At 42.5% G+C, this 20978-nt stretch overlaps 1 protein-coding gene across 5 annotated transcripts in view; it reads left to right on the top strand.

Annotated features, from left to right (window-relative positions):
• The first annotated feature begins 1563 nt into the window (after window positions 1–1563).
• Window positions 1564–20978, top strand: part of CTNND1 (catenin delta 1) — a 45277-nt gene continuing 25862 nt past the window's right edge. For 4 of the 5 annotated variants that reach the window (XM_065946232.1, XM_065946231.1, XM_065946229.1 and 1 more), the window contains exon 1: window positions 1565–1792. The gene's annotated coding sequence lies outside the window, so the exon portion shown is untranslated. Of the gene's footprint in view, window positions 1793–20978 lie in introns of all 5 variants that reach the window. The other variant, XM_065946228.1, reaches the window with a different exon arrangement.

The following is a 20978-nucleotide window of genomic DNA, read 5'->3' as shown; positions in this document are numbered from 1 at the left end:
TGCCCAGTCGTGTCCAACTCTTTGTGACTCCATGGACTGTAGCCCGCCCCAGACTCCTCTGTCCATGGGATTCTCCGGGCAAGAAGATGAGTGGGTTGCCATTTCCTTCTCCAGGGGATTTTCCTCAACCCATTCTCCTGAATCTCTTGCATTAGCAGGCAGATTCTTTACCGCTGCGCCGCCTGGAGAGCCGCAAAGTATGGAGCACATTTACTTGATTAGGTAGACTTAGGAGAAACGGTTGAAGCCCGTCAGCCTTACTGCAGAACCTATGCTCTTGACCACTATTTTAAATTATGACAACTTTATGAAGATTCGTTTGGTAGCCGTCTTAAGATTTTTAGATTTTTCAGTAAGAAAGAAAAAGGAAATTTTCAGTTCATCATTATCGTTTTCATATAGTTAATAGTAAGCATAAAAAAAATTTCAATCTCTGCCCTTCATGGCCTAGTAGTCTAAGAACATATTAAAGATAACTCTTAATGAGAAAAAGAATACCTGTTATAATCCTTTATTTAGGTCAAGTGTAATGAGAATGTATGAACTAGACCGTCTTACGCCCGAACTTCACAAATGAATTGAATTTTCTTGATGTGAGAGTTTCTTTTCCTTACACGTGCTGTTGTCTCCAAATATATCACTTGTTTATGGGATATCATTTATTATGACTCTCAAGCCCACGTTATTTTGATTTGGGGCAAATGAGAGGACTGATTTTCTTCAACAGCCTAGTGGATTCAGCTTCCTTCTAGTTGAAAGTATGTGTGCATGTATGTATGTGAAAGTAGCTCAGCTGTGTCCGAGTCTTTGCGACCCCATGGATATACAGTCCATGGAATTCTCCAGGCCAGAATATTGGAGTGGGTAGCCTTTCCCTTCTCCAGAGGATCTTCCCAACCCAGGGATCGAACCCTGGTCTCCCGCATTGCAGGCAGATTCCTTACCAGCTGAGCCACAAGGGAAGCCCAATTGAAAGTATAGACACTAAAAATGTTAAGTCGAAGTATTTGTTTTCCTAATGAACTCTAATGTATTTAAACCAATATAATACTGAGAATTTACCTCAGATATCCCCTACCATCCCAGTCAACACATTGTAGCCCTGTTTCTAGTGTTTCTTGCTCCTTCCCTTCCTATCTTCCTGTGGGAAAATGCTTTGGGGTAGAAAGCAACAAACCAAATAACAGCAGGCAAATAAAATCAGCTCTTTTTTTGCTTCCCTACCCGGAAAGGAAGGAGGGAGCAAGAACTCCACCATCAAAGAGAACCGTGGTTCTTAGGCATGCCATTCTAGAAAGCCCTTGTTCTTTCAGTTCCCTTCCCCGACTCCTCCCAGCTCTGCAGTAATTCCTTAGAGATTATATAGTCTCCACTTTAAATATAAATATATATATAAAACTTCCCCCTGTCTCTTTTTCTCCTCCTCTTGCTTTTTTTCCCCTGTTTCCTATAATAAAGTTTCCTATTGGATAAAATCAGCTCCCTGATTTATGCCTAGCTCCTATTGGAAGTTCTCAGGGGCTGACATCACTTAGGAAAGCGAGGGGGTAGGGCTGCCAGATCAGTTTGTCACCACCCAGGCTCCCTAGCCTTTGGCTGGGTGCAACTTCCATTTTAGGTGTTGGATCTGAGAGAAAAAAAAAGAGAGAGAGAAAGAAGAGCAGGAAAGATCCTGAAAGGAGGAAGAGGTGGCGAAAAAGCAACTACCTTACTGGATTTGTCTTTCTCAGCACATTGACGGAGCCTTGGTTTTCTCTCTTAAAAGAGTGGTTTTCAGAAGTCCACATTTAAGGTGTGTGCCTTTTTAAAAAATATGTGTATAGACGGGTAAAGCAGGATAAGCCAAGTTGAATTTTTGTCTTACGGTAACCGAGGGAATTTGAAAACGAGAGGGTCTGTTATGCTGACGGGTAACTTTTAAACAATTATTAATTTTTCTTTCTACTTATTTGGGGGAATTTTGGTATTTTATCATATTTAAAGCAAAGGAAGATATTCAAAACCCAGAAACAAACTTCTAGGTCTAATATAGGGAGATGAATAGACTCAGAGGGGTGAGAGCTGTTCCATAAATTTACATTTTGGTGTGGTCTTTGATTGTATGTGTTTTTTTCTAGGTTAGGCTAACAAACTTCTGTTTTCAGAGCCCAAACCAAAGTTGGGTTTTTTTTGGCATGTTGTGTGTGGGTTGGGAAAGGAATTTATCAGGGTCGGAAGCTGGTTCTTCATATGTTTCAAAACTTTTTTTTCTCCTTTTTATCATTAACTTTGTGAAAATGGAAAGTTGCAGGGAGTTTGCAGCTTAAATAGTGGTATTTTTTCCCTGGAGAGTTTGAACGGCCCAGATCGATTTCAGCCCTGCTGTTCCTGGGTGGATCCCTCTTTTACTTTTTCAGGTGTGGTGGGTGGGAGCCTCTTTCGCCTTCTAGACTTAGCCTCCCTCCTTTACCTTGTAAAAGAAAACAAATGGATCCTTGGTAACTGGATTGCCATCCCCTTCCTTCTGAAACTACCTTTGATGGCAAAGATTTGTGGAGGTATTGTATGTTCAGTCTGCATATACAATAATGTTTGGTTTACATGCTTAAAGGGATAAGGAAACTCTAATCATGCGTTTTCGTTCACCTGAGTAAAATAGCACACAAGAAATATTTTCAGCTTTGTGCTCTCTGAAAGAGGCTTGGATTAAAAAAAGGTTAGGCTAAAACACTTAATACAGACTCTAGTGTTTAGGATGCATTTGCGAAAGATCAGGGGGAGTTCTTATTTTACCGTCTGAGCCACCAGGGAAGCCCCTGAATTCTTATTTTTAAACCAAACTGAAAGTTGTTTTTTGGAGGTGCATTTTTGATTTGGTTAACTTGTTGTGAAATCAGAAATCTTTTAAGATCTGAAGGCCCATGACTGTGCTTTTGTATCTTCTATTTAATTGTTAAGATTTGTTTTTGTTTTGCACATACATTCTTGCAAAAATACTAAATAAGCATATAGCCAGCTCCTCAGTAGCTGAAAACTGGATGTTCTCTTCCTTCTCCCTTTGAAAATGCGAATCATCTGAAAATTATAACTGCAATAGATATTGTCCTAACTGTAAGAGAATGGTCCTTAATATGTAAGCTGCTATTAGATTTAAACTGGTATGTATCTATAATAATACTCTGATTTTGAACCCCCCACCGCGCCCCGCCCCTTAATTCTTTTTAGACTAGAACACTTCCTTGAATTTCTTTTCCAGGACAAGAATATTTCTTTTTTTTTTTTCATTTATTTTTATTTGTTGGAGGCTAATTACTTTACAATGTTGTAGTGGGTTTTGTCATACATTGACATGAATCAGCCATGAATTTACATGTATTCCCCATCCCGATCCCCCCTTCCACCTCCCAAGAATATTTCTTGAAAGATGATTTCATTCTTGTAAGGTTGTAGCTTCAGAGGAAACTGAACTTTGTTCCTTCTTTTAATCTCATTTATGCAAGGGCTACAGTAAGATTTTAATGTCTGGATCATCTAATTATAGCAAGTGCAGTTAAAAAGAAAGAAAGAGGACAATGTGTATTTTTTGCTGGGCTGTAGTTATATCATTTCCAAATTTTCGAATGCTCTCTTCAGCCTTGACTGCAGCCTAGGGGGTTTCTTGGTGGATCTTCAGAGGATTGGTCATGTTGCTGCCAGAGTGTCGGTTTCCCACTCAGCCTTTAGGGGGAGGGATGAGGGAGTCTGAGCGAGTACAAAGGCAGTTTGAAAATAGGTTCTGGGTGACTGAGTGGTGGTGGTTTGGGTCCAGCTTTAAACACTGGGCTTTGTATAGCTGCAGTGGGCATCCTACATAGCATCCAAGGACTATTTCCACGAACTGAGGCATTGTTTTGACTGGTGTGTGCTATTAGAGCCTTTTGAATGATGAGATGGAAGATTCGTCTTTTACCTCACCTCTGCTAGTTCTTCCAGGAAATAGAGGAAGAGTGTGAATAAGTAAATCTTTTATTTTTTGTTTTGCTCCTCATTTTGGTTTGGGGGTAGAAAATGACAAGTAAGTATGAGTTCTGCAGATTTTCCTTTCCTTGTTTGACTCCTATGTGCTGTTGGTTTCTTTGTTATATGACTAAGGTATGTTCTATGTTCCAGGTGGGGGCCTCCTTTGGGTGTTTAGAGTCTTAATACCTTTCTTAGGGTTCAATTATGCAGAGTCAAAGGGGTTAGAACGCGTTCTTTCAGCTAGGATAAAAATGCGGACTGTTGGAAATCTTAAAAAGAAAGCAGCTCTGAGTAATTGCCATTTCAGCCTTGGGTTTATGAGGTAGATGATCTCTAGAGATGAGTTAGAGAGGATGGATGCAAATAAATTAAGCATAGATCATTATTCAGTTGGAATAACAAAATGATTAGCTCGGTATAATTTATTGCTTTCTATTTTGGTACTTGGTGGTCCCCTGTTACTGAGTGCCAGCCCTTCCTCTCCCGTCCCCACCTTGTTTTCTCAATGGGTGCTAAGCATTTTGCATGAACATATTTACTTAATTTCCTACAGTAACTTTCTGTTTGCTGTTTTTGGTTTATTTTTTGTTTTTTATGGAATTTGAGCCTCAGAGAAGCTGAGGTTTGCTGAAAATTTCAATGCTTTTAAGTGACCAAGGCCAGGATTAAACCCTGTCCTGAGTATAAAGTTAGTGAATTTAACCACTAAAATACTGCTGTTCTCCAGAGAGAATAGAAATAAGAGCCAGAACTAAACTGAACCCTTGCTAGAGGCAGGAGTGTTTCATTTTGATGAAGGCCAGTGCTCGCTTAGATTTCCTGCATGCTCTGAGGTAGAGTAATGTATGTAAAAAAATTCATTTTCCATAAAGCTGTAAGGAGCTAGATATGTTAGAATGGATATTATCTCAACCTTTATTACAGGGATCTTTGCATATGCACACTATTACTGTCCTGTAGATCTTAAGCCTACTGGAAATGTCTCAAACTTTATTTGATTGTCAGTGAAATTTCTTCCAGGGAATTTTCTGACTTGGGTTTGCAATGAATTGCCAATTTGCAGGGAGAGGTTTGTAGCAGGTATTTCAAATAATGTTTATCACACTGTATTACAGTTATCTGTTTTTTTGGTCTTTTCCCCTATACTGACCTGCTTGAATGTAGAATACCGTCTTATCTCTGTATCCCCTTAGCACCTGTCTTAGTGTCTGGGATATGTTGAGGTGCTCAGTAAATCTTGGTTAAATAACGCACTATGGGAATCAGTGCGGGACTTTTGTGGGGAAGGCTGAAAGGAAGTTGAGATGGGAAAAAATTCAACAAAGATTAATAAACTTGCAATGTGATTTTGAAATTTAGTCTGTAGTTTTAACCTTTTATACATTGCCTACCTTCCATTTTTAAATACAGTTTTTAGAAAGAATTGAAGGTTTAAAATCTGGATTTTTCTTTAACCCTGTTTCTTTTCTGGGCAAGCAGTACAAGTAAGAGTGTAAACAGTAAGGACACTCGTCAGTTCGTTTCATGTTATAGGCAGCTGTTAACCTCAGACTCTGAAACCTCATATGTGACCATTTTCTAGAGGGGAGGAACTGCTTACCCAGAGCTTATTAGGGCATGAGCAGGGAAGTATTGTTTTAGCTGTGTTGGAAGTAACTGGTTTTTATACTTGTTAATAAAAACATAAAAAGCTTGAAATGATTGTTTGAACATTAGTGCTTCAAAGAAAGTATGTCCAGACATCATTGTTTTTTGTTTTTTGTTTTTTTTGTCAATGCTTTGGCTATGAAACTAGGAGATTTTGTTCACAAAGTGTATTGGAAAGTTAAGAACCCAAATTAATTTTCTGGGAAATTAGGAATAATAGTAAGGAGAAATTTGCCTAAACGAACGAGCCATAGGTTATTACTATGTGATTTCATGTTCTCTTTCCTTGCAAAAGGGGTTAAATGCTGTGAGATGCTGAAATAGGGATTGCTCTGCCTAAATGCAGCTGCCTCCAAGGTTTGTAACAGAGGGCATTGATATCCCCTGGCAGGGAGATTGTAAAGGCGGGGAAGAACGACTCTTCAGTTAGAACTATCCACTGGGATATGAGGGTGTGGATTGATTTGTATCTAGTTTTATTGTATAATGTATTTTTGGAAGTAACCCCCCAATTCTACTTGAAATTGCATGTTATTGATTATTAAATGTGGACCCTGTTCTCAGTACTTAATATTTATTATTCTGGTTCAGGGACAGTTTTTCCCATTTTAAGGCCATTTTCCTCTCCAGTGAGTCCTTAAACCTGATTGGAGTGATGTGGGCATTTAAATTAGGCATGTAGTGGGGACATTATAAAAATTGAGAGTTTTCTTTTCTCAAAGTCTTCTCTGATGGCCTACAGATAATTTGGTCATAAAACATGTCCCATTATAGATGATAAAACTTGTTATTTTGAAAACATTTCAGACTTTCAGAAAAATTGGAAGAGGAGCACAATAACTCCTGTATATCCTTCATTCACCTGGACACCAGTCGTTAAAATTTTGCCACAAATGCCTTATTATTTTGTATTTTTTGATCAATATACTGACCAAACAGGGAATTTCCAATCTAAATGTGCCACAAATATAGAGGCAGGGCAGCTTTGCATGGTAAGAGCGTGGATGCTGGAGCTGGACTGCCTGTGTTCAAATCTTCTACCACTTAACTAGCGAAGTAACCCTGGGAAGATTGTTTAACTGGTTTATGCCTTGATCTCCTTGTATGTGAAATGAGGACAATGATATTAGCTGTCACATAGGATTGTTGTGATGATGAAGTGACTTAATACATGCAAATTCATAGGATGTTGCCTGGCTCATGGGAATACCTCGTTTTTGCTATTAGAATGGATACTTTGAATGAATTCAAACATCTTTTGTCTGATTAAGTTTCCTTTAAGGTGTCGTATATATACCACTCTGTGGTGGATATAGATGCTTTTATTACAGAATAAATGGGTATCCTGGATGAATAAACTTTTCTTTCCTGTTTTTTTTTTTTAAATAGACAAAAAGTGCCTTTAGCAATAGGCAAGTTTAAGTTGTGGAGGCAGGGTTGTCCAAAATACCGGTGCTGTGGGAATGGATAGCTCTTAATAAAGTGAGGCGTGAGTGAGGGAAGAGAAGCTGATGGCAGCCAAAGCTGCTGCAGTATACTTTGCAGTAATTTCTTAGGAGATTTGGATACCTCAGGGGGAACAAACAGCAATACAAGTTTCTCCCATTTTTTGTATCTACCAGAGACAGAACTCTAGCATTCAAGGGCAAACTTCCTTTAATTTTGGTAGAGAGTGGATTGAAAAAGCTTTGTTTGGGTTTATTCTTCTTAACTTCGGACCAGATTCTTTCCCTTGATGTCTCACTTGTCCAACCAGGATTTTGTAGGATAACGTTAGTTTTGAATGTATAGGAAGCAATTGTACAGTGATGAAGGTGGTTTTTTACTGTCTTCTCTGGAAATCTCACTTTTTTATGTTCAGGAAACATCATTTTCTATTTTCAACCCTTATTTATGGGACATTGGCAAAACTGAGACATGTAGAGATTTTGAGTTCATCAGTGCTTCCTGTGAGACGTGTGCTTCTGTGAAAGTGGTCTGCTCTTATAAGTGGAAGAGCTAAACTGTGGCCTGTGGGAAATAGGCATGTGTTAACTGCAGCCTTGTCTGGAAGCTTTTGGTTTCTTCCAGCCTGTTTTTCCTTCCCTCATACTAAATAACCCATGAAACTAGTGATCTGAAAAGTCTTTACACTTCATTTCTGTTGGCACTCTGTAGCTTCCTATCAGGACTCCTCCACCCAGCTCTCCGTAGTTAGTTATTGTTAACTGTGCTGGGTCTTTGTTGCTCTGTGTGGGCTTTCTCTGGTTGTGACAAAGCAAGTTGGGGGGGTTGCTGTCTAGTTGCAGTGTGTAGACGTCTCAGTAGGGTGGCTTCTCTTTTGGGACCATGGAGCCCGTGGGCTCAGTAGTTGTGGCTTAGTTGCCCCTAGGCCTGTGGGATGTTCCCGGACTAGGGATCAAACCTGTGTCCCCTCTGTTGGCGGGTGGATTCTTATTCACTGTGCCACCAGAGAAGTCCTCCGTGGTTTTTGAAACCCACATTTCCTGCTACTATTTTCTCCTTCTCGTTCGCTTTCCTTTTTTTATTTGGTGTCTCCTTTATCTTTTTGCCTCCCCTATCTTTTTCCCCTTAGGTTGGTGGTGTTCATGGGCATCACTTTGCCTCACTAACACTTAATATGGAAGAGATTTCTAATTCTTTTTTTTTTTTTTTTTAAATTCTTAAAACAATTCTTAAAACAATAAATTGTACTCATGTGGTGAAGGTTCGAGTATTAGGATACTGAATTTGGTTATTTCAGTTAGGTCTAGATTAGGATTAATTATTATGATTCAAGAAGATTGAGTCCTAATTCAGATTAGGTTTTTTTCCCCCCATTTTCAAATATCACCCACATTTACTAATTAGTTACTCATTTTTTATTCAGTCGACAGTAGAGCTGAAGATACTTACTTTTCCCAGAGTAAAAGTAAGTCACTTATGAGCTATGTATCAGTTTTGTGTGTGTTTCGCATGTTGTTCAATATTGAATGCGGTTGTGTATTGAGAGGTCTCTTTGTGGAGTAAAGATATTTGTTTTAGGGAGCTTATATTTGAAAAACCAAAATATTTTCTGGTGGTTGAGGATATAAAGCATTGTTATAGAAACTAGGTCAACTTTTCAGTACTTTTATCAAAACACCTACAGTTTCCGTTTCATTGCAAGTGAAATAAATCTCATTGAAATAAAGTAGCTGGTGTATATTCAGTACACTTTTAAAATAGAGTGATCTATTTTAAAGAAGAAATTGGTGCCAATCTGATTTCTTTTCACTGTTTCTTTGTTGGAATGGGGGAGGCTCTGTAACTTCGCTTCTGTTTAGTTCTCTGTTGACTGCTTTGTAAACCAGGGCAGAATTGGCCATTTGAATGTCTCCCCTGCTGAAGGTCAGCCAAATCTGCAGGTGAGAGAACTTGAGATCACCCTCATTGATGGGCCTAATGTCACAATTAGAAAAAAAATTGTAGAAAGAAAATGAAATAATGTTGATTTACTTTTCTAAAGTTTAATTTTTTGCGTTCACTGAAAAAGTGAAACGTCTTCATTTGAAAGAGACCGAGAGCTGGCTATGGACCGGCTGGGCCTCTCAGAGCTCACATATTCCAGTTGGAGGAGATAGGCATTAAGTGAGCAAGTAAATACACAATAAGTCAGAGTGTGATAACACTATTGAGGGAGAAAACAAAACCAAATATGTAGAGTGGTGAATGAGAAGTGCAAGGGTTAGGAGTGAGGTTGTTTTAATATGGAGTAGTCAGGGAGGGCCTCACTTACAAGTTATGTTTGAAAGAGACTTAAAAGAAATTAGAGTGAAGTCACACAGGTAAGGGTACAAAGTCCAAAGGCCCCGCGAGACTGGTGGTTACCAGCAAGCAGGAGAGACGGGGCGGTGAACCCGTTCAGAGAGGTCAGTGAGCGCGTGCTGGACATAAGCGGAGACCGTAGAGGACCTCCTTCTGCACTGTACGGTACAAAGAAGTCTTCCTCACTTCAGACTCCAAAGACAACAGCTGATAACACTTTTTTGTGTATGCTTTATAAGGAGTTGGGGCAACACCTGGCCCAGCCTCCATCTTTGTCCCATTGCAGAATAGTCAGCACAGAAATTGCAAAGTAGCAGAATTTGCATAGGTGCATGATCCTTGTCTTGGAGAATGATAAAAGTAATGCAGCTATTTAGAATAAGCTTGTGTGTGTTTGGAAACTGAGATCAAAATTTTCTTCCCTAGAGAAATCTGTTTCTCCACCATTTGATCTACAGAGTCAAATTTCTATGAACAGTAGAAATGACAGCCTTCTTTTTGAGTACATTTGAGTACATTGAGGTTTTTTTTTTTTTTTCTTTTTAGTACATTTGTTGATTTGGCTTATGACCAAATGTTATGCCTACCCCACTTATTTGCTGCTTTTTGTTTTGCTCATTAGACCAAAAGTTCCTGCTTTCTCACAGCCCTAACCATTGAGATTAAATAGCTTCAGGGGCCATTTTATAGGTCACCATATCCATATTACTGTCTTGCACATCAGGGGATGTGATCAATTCTCATAACTAACGTATGTCTGTTTTCCCTTTTTATGTATTGATATGTTTAAGCAGTAATGGTGTTAAAACAGAGGCTGAACCCCTTGGCTTGGTTGGCTTTGGTGAGATTGAAGAAGCACCAGCTGTTTAGTGATCAATGTTCTGTGGCACCCCCATAGTGGAAAGTAAAAGGATAGTGATTCCCAGAGGAGTTTTGTCTTGAATCACTCATTCTTACTTTCTCTTGCAAGATTTCTTGTCTTGCTAGTCTGTCCTTCAGTGAAACAGTGGCTCTGTCTCTCTCTGGGTCTCTCTCTCAGTTTGGAGTTTAACCCTAGAGCTTTACCTGGTTACCCTCTATTCTTCCCTTTAATTATACCTATCTAGTTGTCATTCTGTTACCTAGTATCATCCTTGGGAGATGCCGTCAATCAGGAAACTTTTTTCCCCTCCTATCCCCTTCTCCTTTGGACAGATAACAGTGTATCATCTTGCAGGAAATACTCTCGGCAATCAGATTCCCCACATTTTGGAGTTGCTTTAAATCACTGCTTATCAGATGTTTATAGTTGTCTTGAAAGTAAGTCTTTTAATGCCATTCTTCTTTCCTAAGTCTCTGGTGACATGCTTCCTTGTGGAAATATTTCTTTTTATGCTCCTTCTAAAGACATCTTACTACTCACTTGCTATTCAAAGCAGAAGTTAAAGTTACTTACTTGGATAAGTGTCAGAGGTAACACGTGAATCCAGAGTTTCTGGTGTTTCTATTATGTTGTCAACTGGGCTAAAATTATCTAGGGTCTTGAATATTAGATTTAGGACTTTGGACTTCTTTTGGGATGGAATGTGGAACCAGTCTTAGGAAATGTGGCATAGCTCTTTGTTCTCTGGAGGAAAGTTAAACTGAGTCATTTGAAACAATAATTGGGTTTTCCAATCTGCAGTGTAAATAGGGATATCCTCCACTGTAGCAACTCAGGATTCCAAAGAAGTGAGATAGTTCTTCCTTGTAGGTTCTGAGCCGGAAATGTAGCATTTAGTATTGTATCATTCTGGCCATCTATATATTTAATTCCATACTTTCAAAGGAACTTTAATCCAAACTGAATAACGAGCTGTCTGGTGAACAGTAAAGCAGGTCCAAATAATGTATTTTATAACAAGTGTCCTTTGGGGAGAGGAATGTGGTGGGCAGAGGGTTGTCAGGGATAGGCCAGGATGGTGGTTCCCAGCAGCTGTCAGAAAAACTTTGAGAGCTTTTTACAAAGATGAATTCTGAGGCACCTAAATAGTAAGGTGTGAAGACTGGAGATGTAGATTTGGGAGATATTTCTAAAAACAGCTTCCCAGGTGATTCTGATCACTCAGGTTTGAGGACCACAAAATCGGAACATTTGAGTTAAACTGAAAGAGGAGAGTGAAAAAGTTGGCTTAAAGCTCAACATTCAGAAAACTAAGATCGTGGCATTTGGTCCCATCACCTTATGGGAGATAGATGGCGAAACAGTGGGAACAGTGTCAGACTTTATTTTTTTGGGCTCCAAAATCACTGCAGATGGTGATTGCAGCCATGAAATTGAAAGACGCTTACTCCTCGGAAGGAAAGTTTTGACCAACCTAGACAGCATATTAAAAAGCAGAGACATTTCTTTGCCAACAAAGGTCCGTCCAGTCAAGGCTATGGTTTTTCCAGTGGTCATGTATGGATGTGAGAGTTGGACTGTGAAGAAGGCTGAGCGCTGAAAAATTGATGCTTTTGAACTATGGTGTTGGAGGAGACTCTTGAGAGTCCCTTGGACTGCAAGGAGATCCAACCAGTCCCTCCTAAAGGAGATCAGTCCTGGGTGTTCATTGGAAGGACTGATGCTGAAGCTGAAACTCCAATACTTTGGCCACCTCATGTGAAGAGTTGACTCATTGGAAAAGACCCTGGTGCTGGGAGGGATTGGGGGCAGGAGGAGGAGGGGACGACAGAGGATGAGATGACTGTATGGCATCACCAACTCAATGGACATGGGTTTGAGTGGACTCTGGGTGTTGGTGATGGACAGGGAGGCCTGGCGTGCTGCGATTCATGGGGTTGCAGAGTCGGACATGACTGAGCAACTGAACTGACTGGACAGATCTCTATGATTTCTCAGATGGGTGGTTACTCAGTGTGAGAAGTAGAGGAGACTGGTTCATGGTAGTCAGTGGATAACTGGAAGCTTTCTACCTCTGTATCCCCTGTTGTTTTGAAATGACAGATGTCACTGTCGGATTTGCGGATTCTGCCAGCGCTTAGTATGGGGTGGAGGACTTGCCTCTTAGGGGGAAGGGAAGCTGGGACCACATCTCCATTTCCCGTCTCCATTTTGAAATTGTGGAAGGACTTCAGGAGAGGATGTTAACATTGAAACTCAGCTGGACAATTTGTTTAAAACTCAGCAGGAAGGGCCAATGTTACTTCCTGTCTGAAAAGGAAGTGCCGGCTTCCTTCGCTTCCTCCTTGGTTAATGCTGGCCCACTCAGAATGTGGCTGGGGGAGGGGCTGGCCACAGTAGTGCTTTAGCTGGTATTGTGCCTGGGGAGGTCAGGTTATGTCAGTGTGGAAGAGCAGAAGAGTTTGTTTCCTTCTTAAAACACGGAGATGGATGCTGTGTGGACTGCTTTCTACTTGACCTTATGTAATAGCTTTGTGCAGCATTTGCTGTTGCAGTCCAGGAAGCCTTCCAGTCTCCCAAGACATTATTTTACATTAAACCTTATACCTCCCCTGTATTCCCTGACATTTGAAAATAGATCAAGGAATTGGAGGGAAGAAACTGAAATCCATTTGATACTGAGGGGTAGGTGGTGGAAAGGAGAGCATAAATGGGCAGAGGGGAGTGGATGACAGAAGTTTCATATTTTTAAATTGAGCCAAGAAAGCATTCCTTCTAAGTGGGGCCAGTTGGCACTCTTCCTGCTATTTTAGTTCTGGCTTCTCCTTCCTACTGGCCAGTCAATTGTGTTAAGTGTTTGATGTGAGTTTGAACTGTGGTCTCGGGCTGGGGGGGGGGAGGGTGGGGGAAACAGCTGGTGCCCTCATCAAGCTGTCTCAATTATGCTTCTTTTCAGGGTGTTCAGGGGGAGGGTGGAATTGGATGTGTGTTAGCAGAGTCCTAGCAACTCTCAGTAGTGGGATTGGATTCTTGGGCACTTTTAATGCTATGTGGGATGTTGGCTAGTTGGAATGTAGCAAAACCTTTTCCCAATCACATTCTTTTCTCTGCTTCCCCTCCTTCCAATTCTTTCAGCTTTGGGCCTGACTGGTAGAGAAAGGGGTATGTGTGAAGTTATATAGCAAAACAGATTCATACTTTTCCAACCATTGAGTATTCAGCTTAAGTCTCGGTCCCTTCCATTGACTTTCTCCTTACTTATTTGTTATTTCTTTGGTTGGGTTTCCTGACTGTCTGTAAACAGCCAGAGGTAGGAGTAGAAGCAGGCCCTTGGTGAAGTTGTGCTGAACTGCAGTCAGTTGGCTACACTGGTCTGCTTCCCTCCCTCACATGGTGGGGTGACTGTATTTCTGAGTCAGCATGCATTTTCTGTCTCATCTGCTCAATCTGAAGCAGAGAACTTGCTGAGTATCCCTTTGGAGTAACAGCAACTTCGATACTGGTGTGTCCGGTTCTCTGTCTCTCTCGGGGTGTGTGTTTTTTTAAGTATCTTAAAACACTTAAAAAAAGGGGGGGTATCTTAAACTCTCCTACTGTACTGTTTAATACTAATTTTTTTTAAAGTTATTCCTGAGTTAGTTTGGTTTAGTGCTGTGTAAGAGATTTTAAACTTTGTGTGTGTATACCTCAGTGATAGAGCTTGCAGTGGCAAGGCTCTGGTCTGAAATACAGGGTGAAGCTGAAGTCACTCAGTCGTGTCCGACTCTTTGCAACCCCATGGACTGTAGTCTACCAGGCTTCTCCCTCCATGGGGTTTTCCAGGCAAGAATACTGGAGTGGGTTGCCAGATTTCTTCTCCAAGAGATCTTCCCAACCCAGGGATTGAACCGGGGTCTCCCGCATTGTAGGCAGACGCTTTACCGTCTGAGTCACCAGGGGAAGTCAAACACAGCTAAATATTCTTTTTTCTCTCCAGCCCTAGAATGACTTGGCTATTGTGTGTATACCTGCCCCACCTCCTTGTATCTGGTTGTATCATAGCCAGATATGGACTAATTCATTCTAATTGTGTTTTAGACTTATCAATTTTTGCATCAACATGTACCATCCAAATCAGGTTTCCGCACAGGGACCTTCTAGCAGAGCCAAGGAGAAAGGAAGGGGAAAAGATGAGAAATAATAGTGTATTACTAAGTCAGTTGCCTGGAACGTCCCCCTGGTTTGAGAGCTCTGTGCTGTAAACCTTATGTAAGGGGAATTGAGCCCTGCGGGCAAAGGGTGTTGCTTTGGATTTCAAGAATCTGGTTAATAGGGCTTGACTTCTATCTGCATCTTTGCTTCTGGAGTTTAGGGCTAACACCCAATGGGCTTGTATAAGGCAACAGAAAAATGTATCATTTATCCCATTCTCGGTGTGAGCTGAGGGCTCTTATTAGGAGGGAGGCTTTTTTTCCTGATGAGGTGGCAAACCTACAGCCCCTGATCCACTCCAGGGGGAGCAGTGAGCAGGAAAAGCTGAGTTTGTAGTGTTGACCTTTTTTGCTGCAGGAACTCCTGTGCAGTCCCTAGAAGACCTCCCTTCGCTCCCTGGGGAAAGAGAGAGCTGTGCTCCTTCCATCTGTGGCGCCTGTTCTGCCTCTCCATAGGGTGGAGTCTGCTGGCTTTTGTTTGTTCTCTCTAGGGCCTTTTAGAAGGCAGCTTTATGCTTGTGTTTGAGTTTGAAAGACTGTGAAAACAGGAGAAATGGGTGGTAGAGACGGTGACAGAGGATGTGTCCTAAAGTAGTGTTCCCAAGTGGGAATGTTCTCTTGACTGAATTCGGATTGGTGATCAGGTTGCCCTGATGAACCTTTCTGTGAGATGTACATACACAGCCGAACTGAGTGTAACACCAGCAGTGGCTTTAAAATCCCCAGCCCCTAAGTGAAGAAACTAGCCAAGAAGGAACCTTGACAGTCGCCCCAGCCCCTCTGAGCCCTGAGGTCCTCACACAGTATCTTTCTGCGGACTCTTAAAGGTCCGAGCTTTGTCCCCTGTAGCTTGGGGCAGGGAGGAGGGTTGTTTTCCCTGAACTTGATAAGGAGCTGCGCGGCGCAAGAGTGGGAGCTCGGGGCTGGCGATTGGTAGACAGGATGCCCTGGAATGCGGTTGGCTTGCAGCCCAGAATCCAGCACTTTGTATTTGTTTGTTTCTGGGAGACTGTGGTCTGGTGCTACTGTGACAGGAAGTGAGAAAGCTGGGAGTGGGGGAGCCGAGAGGGGCGATGTCTTTGTGGTTCTCCTGAGAAATCTCTTTGTCCCTGGAGAGCCGCTCCGCGGCTGGGCTCTACTGAGAAGAGAGCAGCCTTTGTGTGTCTAGTGGGTCTCAGGGCAGCGAGCTTCTCCGAGGGCTAGGGAGTGTGAGTGCTGACTGGCCCTTTGCATTTAGCACTCGAGTTAAATAAATGGCTACCGTCTCCTAGTGTTGGGGTCTCACTGACTTTTTTATGTGTGCCGCTGCTATTCATAGATCTCTCGGCTTTAATTAGGGAAGGAATATTAGAAGGAGGTAGGTGTTTATGTTATGTTATTCACGGTATATATTGCAGATACGTTGTTGAGTCTGAAAAGGATAGAAACAGGCAGTTCCCTTTTTTGATATAAATTTATTTATCTTAATTGGAGGCTAATTACTTTACAATATTGTAGTGATTTTGCCATACATTGACATGAATCAGCCATGGGTGTACATGTGTCCCCCATCCTGAACCCCCCTCCCACCTCCCTCCCCATCCCATCCCTCAGGGTCATCCCAGTGCACCAGCCCCGAGCATCCAGTCTCATGCATCATAGAAACAGGCAATTCCAATCGTCCATACAGAGCTGGAGAAACCTACTTATTAAAAAAAAAATTATCTTTGTAATTCATTTCACTGTGCCAGTGAATGCGGGATGCATTTCCCCTGACCAGGGCTCGAACCTGGGCTGTCTGCATCTGGAGTGTGGCGCCTTTAGCTCTGGACCACCAAGGGAAGCGCCCCCCACCCCCGCCCCCACTTCTCAGTACTGAGAGGGACTGGCAGCTCTCCGCGCTCTAGTGGGCGATGGTTGGTCGTTTTCAGGGACCCCCCCCCCATCTAGACCGAAACAGCACCTGTAGGGCTCGGTCCCCCACCCCACCCGGCTTCTCCGTGTTTTGTTTTCCCCTGCCTTCCATTCCAGCTGTGAAACAGGCATCTCTTCTCAATTTGTGGCTTGGGTGGCTGAGTCTTCAACTTCTTGCCGAGCTGGCTCGTCCCTGGAAACACACACAGGCGGCCTTTGATTACCCAGGAGGACAGCTGCCCTAGAGGCAGATTGCTGACATACCGCTAGAACAGTCCCTCCCCTCTGTTCTGATACTGGCTAGCAGAGTCTTCCCCGATTCTAGTTCCTTCTGTTTTCTATCCCACCTCCGGTCTCTGCTATTGGTTTAGTGAGGTGTCACATTAAAAATGGTAGAAGGGATATTTGTTACTAGATTTTCTTTCTGGAGCTGTGCTTAGAGAATGTGGCAAGTAGCCAGATTTCAATAGCAGGCCTTTCAGGGGAAAAGTAGGTGATTTTGTACAAAGTAATACTTCTTTTGTTTCTCTCAGCTTTTCTCTTTGAGTTCTTGTTCCTTTTAAAATAAGAAAACCAAGGTATTTCTCAATTCTGGCTATTCTTCTTCAGAATTGAGTAAGGTCTTGCTCTTTAAAATGAAGGCAATACCCAAAAGTCTAGATGCTTCCACCTCATCCTTTGTCATCACTCCTCCATCGCCTCCCCAAAAGTTACTTTTGGTCACCTTCTGTACTTGAATTAGAATGACTTTTAACCACAAGAAGCATAGAAAATTCATATTCATTTAGTCTTTCAGGGGGAATGAACATGGACTTGGAGCAGAAGAGATGTGTTTCGGCCAGTTACTAGTTGTGTTGACCTTGGGCAGGAAACGGTATCCTTCTTATGTACAAGTTTATTCTTCTACAAAAGGGGCCGATGCTACCTCAGAGACTGTTGGGAAGTGTGTGTGTGTGTTCACCTACAGGTAGAGGTCCGTAATTAATAACTCAAAACTGTTCTCTCACTGGAAGGTCGGATTTTCTTCTTTTAAGAGAGAGAGAAACATTTCCTTCAGCCATCTGCCCTGTGGCTGAAATAGGAGCTTCACACCCCTGTGGTTTCTTCTTAGACTCACACTTGTCTCTCTGTTGCTTGTGTCAAAAGAGGCGTACTCTAAACCTAATGGAACGGGTGTCTTGTTGCTCATTTTAGGGCTCAGGGCTTTCTGAGGAAGCTGGACTGTAGATATGATTCAATTACATGCTTTCAGCTTTTCCAGGTCATCTTCAAATAATGGGCAAGAGAGTCGGTGGGAATACCAGAGATAGAAAGTTAGGCGGTTCGGTGAGAAGCTGCCACTTTAAAAAAGGAATGTGAGCTCAAACAGTTGGGTGACCTCTAGTAAACCTTAAGGTTAAGCTTTTTTCCCGTGGATTTTTTTTTTTTTCTTAGCCTATGGTAGTGAAGAGTGTAAGGTATCCTAGTTAATTTTAGGATTTCTCTTTTATGAGACAGAAGTTAAACTGTACTATTCCATTTTGACTAGACTTTTCCTAATTTCCCTTTGTATGCCGACCTCCCTCTCTTTCTCCCTCTTTTTGTAGAATGGAGAAAGGCATTTGGCCTCCCCTCCCTTCAGTCTGACACCTCCCTCTGTTTTTTTTTTTTTTTGGCCCCTCCTTCTTATCTTTGTTTCCTTATCGGCCTCTCCCTAAAGCTCTGCTTTCTCCTTATAAGGCTGGCTGAGGTGCCCCTGGCAGGGTTGCAACAGGGATACAGGTAAGTAACTCGATGTATCTCAGACTCTCGGGATTGAGAGAAAATTCAGTGTTATCTGTTCCAGTGGAAGGCCTTGGAGAAGCACGTGGGCAGTGGGGGAGGAGGAGGAGGCAGCTTGGCCTGAGCGATCAGAAGGACCTGTTAGACCAGTCCTACGTGTGTGTCATGCACCTCCAGAAAGAAGCAGGTTTTGTTCCTTTCCATACCCTTTCAGGCCTGGGCCCCCTCAGTAGACGAGACCACACCCTTACTTTGCTTCAGGGCCAGCCTAGCATTTAGCCATTTCAGTATGTTACGGTTTGGGGGGTTCCCAGAATACTTGGGAGGGGAAAAGAGCAATAAGAATGTTCCATCTGGTTTCTGAATTTAGGGTCAAGATGGTGGAGGTGATTTTTTTTTTTTTCTCTTTTAAAGTCACAGTAAAAAACATTTAAATCCTGGAACTGGTAACTAGAATATTTAAGAAGTCCTAGGCTCAGACGGTAAAAGCGTCTGCCTACAATGCGGGAGGCCCGGGTTCAATCCCTGGGACGGGAAGGTCTCCTGGAGAAGGAAATGGCAACCCACTCCATTACTCTTGCCTGGAATATCCCATGGATGGAGAAGCCTGATAGGCTACAGTCCATGGGGTCACAAAGAGTCGGACACGACTGAGCGACTTCACAATGACCTGTGGGGAGAAGGCAGTGACAACCTACTCCAGTGTTCTTGCCTGGAGAATCCCAGGGACGGGGAGCCTGGTGGGCTGGGCTGCCGTCTATGGGGTCACACAGTCGGACACGGCTGAAGTGACTTAGCAGCAGCAGCAGCAGCAGTAGCAGTGACCTATAGAGATTGCTAGCTCAGCTGCCTTTTAACAAGGAGTATTTCTTAAAAAAAAAAACCCAAAACTTTTCATATGTTTATTTTCCCGTTTTTTCTCAGAAACTCCAATGAGATAGCATGATCACTCTTAACCTAAGAGGAGGGTGATTTACCAAGACTCCCTTAATTCATTAGATTTAGGTGGCGCTAGTGGAAACGGCAACCCACTCTAGTACTCTTGCCTGGCAAATCCCATAGATGGAGGATCCTGGTAAGCTACAGTCCATGGGCTTGCAAAGAGTCGGACACGACTGAGTGATATAACTATAACTAGTGGAAACAGACACCCGCTTGCCAAGGCAGGAGACTCGGGTTCAATCCCTGGGTCAGGAAGACCCCCTGGAGGAGGAAGTGGCAGCCCACTCCAGCGTTCTTGCCTGGAGGATCCCATGGACAGAGCAGCTTTGCGGGCTCCAGTCCACGGGGTCGCAAAGAGTCAGATGTGGCTGAAGGGACTTCGAATGCACGCAGTGGCAGACACGGTGAGACCTAGTCCGTCCTTGTAGACTCCTTCGGTCAGCCTTTTGGGTGCTCTTAAGTGGAGAAGCTGGGCCTGTCATAGAGCAGGCCACAGGGAGCAAGGAAGCTGCTAAATACTTCAGGCAAGTCAGGTTCTGGAATATTAGTTCTGTAATTCTGCGAAGTGCCCAGTTGGCAGGAGATTGTGAAGTGAACAGGGTCCTCTTTCCGTCTTATTGCAGATCCTATCCAGGGTTTGAGTTAGCGTAGGAGCGAGTCTTTCCAGCAGGGAGAAATACTAGAATTGTTCTGACTGAGCTTTGAAATGTTCTCAGTTCAGATGGTGGAACTTCAAGTGGTGGGTGGGGTGCTTAGACTTTGGACTTTGGTATAAGCACTGTCATAAGAAGCCGTAGAAAACTACCGACAAAATATATTCCTTTTGATTTAAAAATAAAGTGCAGATTTTCTGTTTGTGTGGTTGAACTGGTCTATTTAGTTTGAACTTGGCAAATGAACAGTCAAAGCAAATAAATACCTTTACGTGTCTAGAATACCTGTGCTTTTTGGTTTGATTATCTTCTGTAGTGTTACAGGTGCTGTGTTTTATTGATGTGTATTCTTCAGTAGATGGCTCAGTCTGTACCTTTTAAAAAAGCAGTACGGAATTCCTAGGATGATGTAGTTTTTCCTTATCATTGTGTTTAGAGGGAGGACATAACTTTATCTTTGATTTTATAATGAAGAAATAGAAGGGAAGAGAGCTGCCTTTGAACCTGGCTACAGAAGATAAAACTTCTTTTTTCATGATTTCTTCCAGAGCCCAAAGATTGTTTTGTGAGGTTTAGAGTTTTCCATCTGAAGACAAATAATCTTCCTCTTTCCACAGAGGTTTATATGCGTAATTTTGGTCATTTCTTTGGATATACTTAGCTGAATTGTGTGGAGGTCGGAGAGAGGTTCAGTCACCCTGTCTATAGTTTTACATATCTTATAAAGCTAAACTCTGAAAAGTAACAAAAAGTAAAGCTTACATGGGTTTATATATAACTTCTCCAAGGTCTCACGATCTGGTTTTGGCAAAGTCAGGTCTTGAACTCTAGGTCTTTTGACTTCTGGTCTGGAGATTAATCCCGCCCCCCCCCCACCCCCCTCCACTTAAGAGTGTGAAGAATTCCTGTAGCTTGTAGTTTACAGAACTACAGCTAGTGGTGAAGGGGGGAGTGTGCGGAGATGAGTGGTTTCTTCAAACGCCCTACCAACACCTCCAAAAACCTCAGTCCCTTATGTTAGCTGTTTGTAGTAGTTTAGTTCAGTGGCTCAGTCGTGTTCGACTCTTTGTGACCCCGTGAATCGCAGCACGCCAGGCCTCCCTGTCCATCACCAACTCCTGGAGTTTACTCAAACTCATGTCCGTTGAAATGTCGGTGATGCCATCCAACCATCTCATCCTCTGTCGTCCCCTTCTCCTCCTGCCCTCAATCTTTCCCAGCACCAGGGTCTTTCCCAGTGAGTCAGCTTTTGCATCAGGTGGCCAA

The sequence above is a fragment of the Muntiacus reevesi genome, chromosome 9 (assembly GCF_963930625.1).
Source record: "Muntiacus reevesi chromosome 9, mMunRee1.1, whole genome shotgun sequence".
NCBI lineage: Eukaryota > Metazoa > Chordata > Mammalia > Artiodactyla > Cervidae > Muntiacus > Muntiacus reevesi.
This window is presented reverse-complemented; position numbering and strand designations above follow the sequence as displayed.